Consider the following 9,620-nt stretch of genomic DNA (forward strand, 5'->3'; position numbering starts at 1 on the left):
TCGCAGACTTCTAATAATGTTAAATCAACATGTTAAATGCAACATGACACGTTAAATGCTCTATGACAGTGGTCAGGGAAGTGGGTCCTCATTACCCCACACAGTGCATGTTTTGCTGGTAACCCAGCAGGTGCACAGGTGTACTAACTACTCACAGACACATTTTATAAGGTCCGCAGGTGGAGTTAATTATTTCACTTGTGATTCTGTGAGACCTGCAAAACATGCACTGCGTGGGGTAATGAGGACCGAGTTCCCTGACCACTGAACTATGACATCACAGGGTTGGTGGTGCTCCCAATAGTCATGCATAAAGGTGTAGATTAATAGGTTGCCAGTCAGTAGGCCGACCTCTATTGGTCGACATATGTAAAACAGGGTTGCCTACCTGACACTCTCCTTCAGGGACACAATGCTCTGCTCCTGGGCTTCCCTGGTAATGTATGACTGACATCACCTGTGGTGACACCTTTCTTATCAATTACCTAGCTCCCCACAGGTGCTGGCAATCATACATTATCCATACCTCCCAGCATGCCCCGCTCCAGGAGAACACCATGCTCTGTTCCTGGACTTACCTGGTAATGTATGACTGACATCACCTGTGGTGACACCTTTCTTATCAATTACCTAGCTCCCCACAGGTGCTGGCAATCATACATTATCCATACCTCCCAGCATGCCCCTCTCCAGGAGGACACAATGCTCTGTTCCTGGGCTTCCCTGGTAATGTATGATTGCCAGCACCTGTGGTGACACCTTTCTTATCAATTACCTACAGTAGCTCCCCACAGGTGCTGGCAATCCTACATTATCTATACCTCCCAGCATGCCCCTCTCCAGGAGAACACAATGCTCTGTTCCTGGGCTTCCCTGGTAATGTAGGATTGCCAGCACCTGTGGTGACACCTTTCTTATCAGTTACCTAGCTCCCCACAGGTGCTGGCAATCATACATTATCCATACCTCCCAGCATGCCCCTCTCCAGGAGGACACAATGCTCTGTTCCTGGGCTTCCCTGGTAATGTATGATTGCCAGCACCTGTGGTGACACCTTTCTTATCAATTACCTAGCTCCCCACAGGTGCTGGCAATCAGACATTACCAGGGAAGCCCAGGAGCAGAGCATTGTGTCCCTCATGCAGAGGGTCAGATAGGCAACCCTGATGTAAATTGTTGACACAAGCAAAAGGCCACATGGAAATGTTGGACACAGGAAAGGGTCAACAGGTGCTCTTCATGTTTCTTGGTGTCTGTGTCGACATGGACACCGTATTAAAAAAAGGTTGCGCAGCCCGTACTTTTTGTACTAGATCGCATTGCACGGTGTCCGCACCACTGTCGGGCGCATGCCGCAAGACGGGCTCCACATTTACTGATGCTTCCATCTCCGGTGCCACTATCTGGTTCCCTCAGCCAGGCTCCACCACGTTCTGGCACACCGGCACCTAACGCCACCTGCAGTGACTACGGACACCCACAGTTATCCATTGGCGTGGAATAGCTCATGCGCGCCATGCTTCGGGCTCAGCTCCACACCGTAGTGGATGGTACGGTGACGTCAGCTGCCTGCCCCCTCACCCGCGTCATGGGGAAATTTCCATGGGAACCCCCAGCTTTTTTCTGGGAACACCCATGAAACGCTGGTGTTCCCATGGCCGAAACCCCCGGCCCGCCGCCCCACGAACCCCGCCTGGACTTCTGTGTGCGAGCTCTCACATCTGCCTGTTACTTGCTGCTTACAAAACCCGCAGGACTGTAACATTCTATATATATACTTTTTATTACAGCTGGACTTTGACAGCATAATGGGCCTTATTCTAGTTCACTCTTAGAGGCAAATTCCTTCTTAGCTGGACAAAACCATGTGCACTGCAGGTGGGGCAGATGTAACATGTGCAGAGATAATTCGATTTGGGTGGAGTTTTTCTTCAAAGTTAGATCTATATTGCAGTGTAAAAATAAAGCAGCCAGTATTCACCCTGCACAGAAACAAAATAGCTCACCCAAAGCTAAATCTCTCTGCACATGTTACATCTGCCCCCCTGCAGTGCACATGGTTTTGTCCAGCTAAGAAGGAATTTGCCTCTAAGCAGGGCCGGTGCTAGGATGTCCGGCACCCCTCTGCGCCCTTTCACATTGCCATTGCAACAAGCTGCAGCCCGATTGTGGGAGCGTATGCAACATGCGATCCTATGGAGGATCTCAGGTGCATGTACATGTATGCATACACCATCTCAGTGCTGTGTCCGTGAAATGTTGCAGGCACTAAAGGTGCCCATACACGCTGCGAGAATCACATACGTTATGGGCTAGATCGCATCACACAGCATGCATGCAATGTGTGTGCGATGCGATCCGAAAGCAGTACAAAAAGTATGTGCAGCACTTTTTGTACTGTGTGATGCGATGCCCACGGGAGCGCACATCACATCGAACGCTGCTATTGCACCTTTAGGCACATAACCTTACCTCCCAACAGCCCAGATTTTAGCGGGACAGTCCCGATTATCAGGACCTGTCCCGCTGTCCCTCCCGTGGCCGGCAGTGTCCCGCTGTGAGGGGGGGCTGTTGGGAGTCCCCCCTGTCGGCTGCTAAACAGTGGGGAATAAACACTGTGCGCATGCGCACAGCGTCTATTCCCGCAGCCAGGGGGCTGGGGGCATGGCTAGAGGCTCACAGAGCCTCTGGGTCATGCCCCCATAGCGGCAAAATGGGGGCGTGACCTCGCGGGAGAGCTCCGAGTATAGGCCATGCCCCCGAAATTAGGCCGCGCATCAACAGTGTCCTGCTTCCTACTCGGGCAAAGTTGGAAGGTATGACATAACCACGCCCATTATTTAACTCTTGTGCAGTCCCTCCTCTTCTATCTGCGTAGGCCGGACGCTGAGAACACCATTACACCCCTCTCGTGACTGAGGGGGAGAGGATAGGAGAGAAGGAGGAGATGAAAGAAGAGGGGAGGAGATAGAGGGGGAGGAGTGTTGAGGAGTGTTGAGGACTGGCATTGGCACTGGAACAGCACACTGAGAAGAGGGAAGAAAGGGGAGGCGGCGCTGCTGCCTGTTCGTAATTTGATTGACAGCTGACAGGCGCAGGGAGCAATGGGTAGGGGGCGGATCTGGACATGACATGTCATCCAGGCATTCACAGACAGCGCTACATGCCTCAGCGCAGGTGTCCGTGAGAAAGAGGAGGCAGGTCGCAGGAGGAGGACAGTGTGTGCACGGTGCAGGGAGCTGCTCAGCCTCTCCATACTGCTGCCTGCTGTCAGCGGGCGGCGTGCAGGAGGCAGTGACAGTGAGGGCTGAGGCAGCTTTAGCAGAGCAGGGAGGGAGACAGCGCCTTTTCAGCATGGCGCCTCCCTGCTTTGCAGGAGCTGCTGAGTGGGTAGCGCCGGCCCTGCCTCTAAGAGTGAACTAGAATAAGGCCCATGTAAGCTGATGTTCTCAAAATGGGCAAAACCATGTGCACTGCAGGTGGGGCAGATGTAATGTGCATAGAGAGTTAATTTTGGGTGGGGTGTGGTGAAACTGAAACCTAAATTGCAGTGTTAAGCCCCGTACACACGGTGAGATACTGTATATTGTTCAGCCATATATTGCTAGCAATATATGGCTGAGAAATATATTGCTCAGTTTCTCCTTTTCATCAGCGACCAGAGATGGTCGCTGATGAAAGGGAACCTCTGCCGGGCGGTGCCGCAGAGGTAATCAGCTGGTCGCAGGAGCTTGCAAATAGAACGGGGCTGAAAACGGGAGCGCGAACACGGCAATTTATCGCTGGGGCACACTCCCATCACTGGCAATATGGTTGCCTGCGACCATATTCCCAGCGATTATAGCCCCTATCTCCCCCGTGTGTACACAGCTTAAGAATAATGCAGCCAGTATTTACCCTGCACAGAAACAAAATAACTCACAGAAATCTAACTCTCTCTGCACAGTGTTTTGGTGATTACCTGGCTTTTACTCTTTTTGGAGTATTTTTCATGTTTTGTTTTATTATCCTTTTTTAGATGATCTGATTGTTATCATTAAGTTAAGGTGCCCATACACGTTACAATTATTGTATACAATATCGCATCTCATCGCATCTCGGTTTTGCGATAAGATGAGAGGAGATGAGATCTAGTACAAAAAATGTGCAGCATATACTTTTTGTACTAGATCTCATCTCATCTAATCTCATCGCAAAACCGATATGCGATGAGATGCGATATTGTATACAATAATTGTAATGTGTATGGGCACCTTTAGTATATAAATTACCTTTTATTTTAAGCCGATTCTGTTTTTGTATATATCTCTTATATATTTGGCTACATCTGTCACTCAAAGTGTGTCTGAAGCTGTAACGCTGGGTGGAGCCTCTGACTCACACGACAGAGAACCAGCCCAGTGAGCCCACCCTCTGCCTCTTCATGTTACACAGCAAAGACACAGCTACTCACCAGACACACCAGGTGAGCGCCCCACACCTCCATACCTCCCAACATGACCCTCTCCAGGAGGGACAGAATGCTCTGTTTGTGGACTTCCATCTTAATTTATGATTGTCATCACCTGTTTTAAACAGGGTAATTGATAAGAAGATGTAACAAGGGCCGCATAGGCCCGAGTGTAATTAAGAGCCTGTGAATTTGCAGAAGTTAAATAAAGTTGTAAACATCAAGATAAGGCCGGAGGCAAATATTGAGTGGCAGTTAGATCTGCCCTATCGGGTAGCTGGGGGGCGTCAGCTTAGAGAGGGGTACTTATAGGAAAGCAGGCAGGAAGGACTTCCTCTTTGAGTCTGGATTTCTGCTGGGACAATCCTGTGTGACCAAGCGCAAGGACAAACGAAGCTAAGTACTTTCTACTTATTCGGGTCCATCGGCTAGTTACTGTACCTCAAAGATGTCAGGGCGTCCTAAGCGCAGCGCCCCCCCCCCCCCCCCCCCGTTGGCTGGCGGACGCCGCCCGTCCCCTGATCACTGTAGCAGGGCGTGGGGGTGGTAAAACGCCAGCCGCGGCCCAGTATATGGCGGCCACAGAGCGCCAGCGCGACTCTGTGCGCCCTCTCTCCCCAGCGCTGCAGCGCGGAATTGTTCCCCTGTCAGCAGTCAGTCCCAGCAGCAGCAGCGGAGCATCAGTCGCGGGGATCACGCGGTCCCCGGCGGCTGCACGATACCATCACCAGGCCGCGTATAGCGCGGCTGGTGATGTCAGCAGCACACCAACACGCGGGGGTATGCCAGGCACCTCGGCCGAGGCGCTGGCGGCCCCCGCAGCTCAGGATAGGTCGCCCGGTAACAGGGTGCACATAGCACAGGTCCACCGCGAAGAGGAGCAAAGGGGGATGAGTACACCTCCTCCAGTTCCTGGTGCCCCAGTTTATGCGCTGCCTTATGGGGGCAGCGGGGGGGCATCAACCCCGCCCACAACTAGCGCCAGCCCCATGCAAGTGATTACAGGAGGCCCAGCAAGGCTTCCTGCAATACTCAGGGGGCCACCCTTAGTCACTCTGCAGGCCTCCCTGGCACACACTGTAGAGCCGCTACTGCCAGGCAGCTTCGCCCCGCAGACGGGAGCTTTTACTGGGGGGCAGCCAGCGTTAACCCGCGGCAGCGGGGAAGGCACGGGGCCTACCACAGCTCAGTTCTATCAGGGGCAGCATGGCACCAGGGCCCTGGGCAAACCCAGGCACCACAGGGGCTGTTCCCTCCCTCGGCCCCCTTGCAGCAAGGGCACCAAGGGTTGGGCCAGGCATCATTCTACCCGGGGTTCCAGCAATTTCAGCAGCCCCCGGCCAATCCACACCAGCAGGGGGTCTGGCCTTTTCCTACAGCGGTAGCTACCGGCCACCCGGGGTACCCACCAGCGCAGCAACCCATGGCACACCAGTCTACCTGGGGCCAACATACCTCTTTCCCCTATTTCCACCAACACAGTGGGACACCACAGGGGCCTTACGGGTCTGCTTGGTCATTGTTCCAACAACAGCCCACGGCTAGCTGGGCGTCAGGGTTGCAGCATCCCTATCAGAGCGGGGTTCAGCCACACCCATACGGGCAACAGCCAAACTTCACCCCTCCACATCCGCACTATACACCCACAGGGAGTGCAGAAAGGGGTAGGGCACCCAGGGGTGATGTGGGGTTTTCCACAACGTCAGGCTCCATGGGTAATGCCTTGCCTTTGTCTCCTGAAACATCTACAGGTTCGGACGGGGCCATGAGGGCCATGAGCTCGACACAGAGTGCCACGCAAGGAATCCTGCAAGTTTCGGGGTCGGGTCAGAGGTCATCTACCCCGGCCGCCACAGCAGTCACGAGCGGCAGGGACCCCGGGGGCGCCTCCGGGGACGAAGGGCAATCTGGCGGGTCATCGAGGCCCAGGCCTTCAGAACAACCCGGGACACAAGAGGCAGAGCCTGAGGACGTGGCTGAGTCCACGGAGGGTGAGAACACTGACAATTCGTTATGTGAATCCTCATCTTACCACTCCACAGCCAGTAGCGGGGACGAGGGGCAGTCAGGGCGCCCGCGCAAGCTGGCCAAGTTGGTTGCGCGAGCTGTAGCTAAGAGGGTCAGAGGCACAAAGCGCAAACAGAGGGACGCGCCCCCCCCCCCCCCCGTTACAGACACAGCTGGGGATAAGGTTCACTGCTCCAACACGGCCATAGCCAGGGGGCTCCGTAGGGTAGTGAAAGAGAGGATTAAGAAGGGGAAGTTTGTGGACCTCTTCACTTTAACGGCCGATATGAAAAAGGAATTCGACAAGGCCAAGAAATCCTCCGCCAACGGGGAGCTCGCATTCAAGAGCTTCCACAATTGGCTCAGGGGTTTCCTCATCTTCTCCTCGTGCTACCTTAGCACCAGGCCAGATGAGCACTTGAATGTTCTCCGTTACCTATTTTTGGTGAACGAAACATTCATCAGCTACAGGAACGGGGCCTGGCGGGACTATGACGAGAAGTTCCGCCGGGCTCACGAGGGGTCCACAAGCATGCCCATGGGTTGCAAACATGTGGAGATATGGCTAGAGGTCATAGGAAAAGGTCAGCCATCCACTGAGCAATCTGGCAGGAAGCCCTTTCTCGGGGGGAAACCCGGGGCGAAGACCCCGGGCAAGGGTAGATGTTTTGCCTTTAACGACGGCAAATGCGAGAGAGGCGCAAAGTGACGCTACAGACACGAGTGCCGTTGGTGCAGGGCAGGTCACTCGGGAAAGGTCTGCAAGTCTGGGAGGGCCCAGGAACAGGGTGACGCAGGGCCTAGCAACAAGTAAGGCACACTCCCCCATAGTCCTGGACGAGTTGGCTCGCCGCCTAGCCTCTTACCCCGATAGGGAGGCGGCACAGTTCTTATTTAGAGGTTTTAAGTTCGGTTTTCAGTTACCTATACCTGAGTCAGTCCTAGTGAGGTCACATAAGAACCTCAAGTCGGCGAGGGACTTTCCGGGGGTCGTGAGACAGAAAGTGTATGGGAAGGATGGCAGGCCCTTTTGCGGCCGAACACTTGCCCCGCATGTGCTTTTCCCCTTTGGGCGTAGTCCCTAAGAAGACGCCGGGGAAGTACAAGTTAATACAACACTTGTCTTACCCCCCCGGAAGGTCTATCAACGATGCCATACCGGAATCACAGTGTAGCGTGCATTACCAGCTCTTCGATGAAGTTCTTGAGATTGTGAAGGGTTTTGGTCAAGGGGCACTAATGGCGAAACTGGACATAGAATCCGCTTTCCGGCTGCTCCCCTTGCACCCCACTTCATTCCGCTTTATGGGTTTTAGGCTAGAAGGGGGCATATATATAGACAAATGCCTGCCCATGGGATGCTCGGTCTCCTGTTCCTACTTTGAGAGATTCAGCACCTTCCTGCATTGGTGCATACAGGAGGGCGCGGGCTGCAAAGGGGTGGCTCACTATTTGGATGATTTTCTTTTCGTGGGACCAGGAGATGACGACACATGTAAGCGCATTCTGGAAGGGGCCAAAGACATATTGACAGCCATAGGTGTCCCCATAGCAGCTGACAAGACAGAGGGTCCCACCAGGGTGATATCGTATTTGGGTATCGAAATAGACTCTGAGGGCGGATGTTGCAGACTGCCGGAGGATAAGGTGGCGAAGCTACAGGCGCTTATTGAGGAGTGCCGGCGGAAGGGGAGGGTCCGGTTGCGGCTGATTCAGTCGCTGCTGGGATCTTTCAATTTCGCTTGCCGCATCATTCCGATGGGGAGGGTGTTCTGCAGGAAGCTGGAGAGGGCCACAGCGGGGGTGAGAGACCCACACCATACAGTTAGGCTAGGCCAAGAGATAAAGGGTGACCTAGCGGTCTGGTCCAGTTTCCTGGAACATTTTAACAGGGAGCTGCTGTGGCCGGCGGAACCAGCCTCCAGTGTGGAGCTACAGCTCTACACGGACGCGGCAGGCTCTACGGGATTCGGGGCCTACTTGCAAGGGGAATGGTGCTGCGCGCCATGGCCACAGTCATGGATTGACCGTGGGTTCACGGTCAATCTGTTACTGCTGGAGCTCTTTCCCATAATTGTGGCGGTCGAGTTGTGGGCCAGCCATTTGGCGGACAGGAACATAGTGTTCTGGTGCGACAACATGGGAGTTGTTCATGCGATTAACAACCAGAGGGCCACATCGCCAGAGGCATTGCGACTACTAAGACACCTGGTTCTACATTGTCTGCAACACAATATACACTTTAGGGCCCGACACGTCCCGGGTGTCGACAACAGCATAGCAGACGCACTCTCGAGGTTCCAGTTCGAGAGATTTCGCGAGCTGGCACCAGAGGCTGCTATCACAGGGCTCAGCTGTCCCCCTTTTGTATGGCAGGTCATAGAGTCGGCATGAAGTCACTGGCCCTGCTATCTTTGGCCCCGTCCACACGTAGAGCTTACGGGGCGGCTTGGAGGGATTGGTCAGCCTTTCAGGTCTCACCGGAGGCAGAGGGTAAGTCGGTCGAGGACCGGTTACTAGCCTTCGCCTGGGAGCATTATAAAAATGGCAGGTCTAAGTCGGCTATGGCGGCGGCTTTGGCGGGGATAGCTTTCCATTCCAAGTTGCTAGGCGAGCCAGATCCCACTAGGTCTTTTGTACTGACTAAAGCCCTAAAAGGTTGGGCTAGGGCACAGCCAGGGGTTCCAGACTCCCATCGCCCAGTTGATGAGGGCATGCTGGGGGGCCTTATGCAGTGTTTAAATGGAGTAGCAGAGAATAGATATGAGGCGGCGCTCTTCAAAGTGGCATTTTCCTTCGCATTTTTTGGAGCCTTTAGGGTAAGCGAGTTAGTGGCCGCTAACAAGCACGCGCTTTCGGGGCTCCTTAAAGAAAATGTTGTTTTCCGTGAAGGGAAGATACTTTGCAAGATAGGGAGGTCCAAGACAGACCAAGCGGGTAAGGGCACCTGGATAACATTGAGGGCGCACTGCAATAAGGCGATATGTCCTGTATCTCTGGCTGAGGAGTATGTCTCGGGCGGACCGGGCACCGCGGCTCAGTTCCTGGCACACAGAGGTGGGGCCACTTACCCGATTCCAGTTTGCGGCTGTGTTTCGGAGGTGTGTCGCGGCCTTGGGTCTCCCCGAGAAAGAGTATGGAGCGCATTCGTTCAGAATTGGGG

Source organism: Crinia signifera, chromosome 7, assembly GCF_055691185.1.
Source record: "Crinia signifera chromosome 7, ASM5569118v1, whole genome shotgun sequence".
NCBI lineage: Eukaryota > Metazoa > Chordata > Amphibia > Anura > Myobatrachidae > Crinia > Crinia signifera.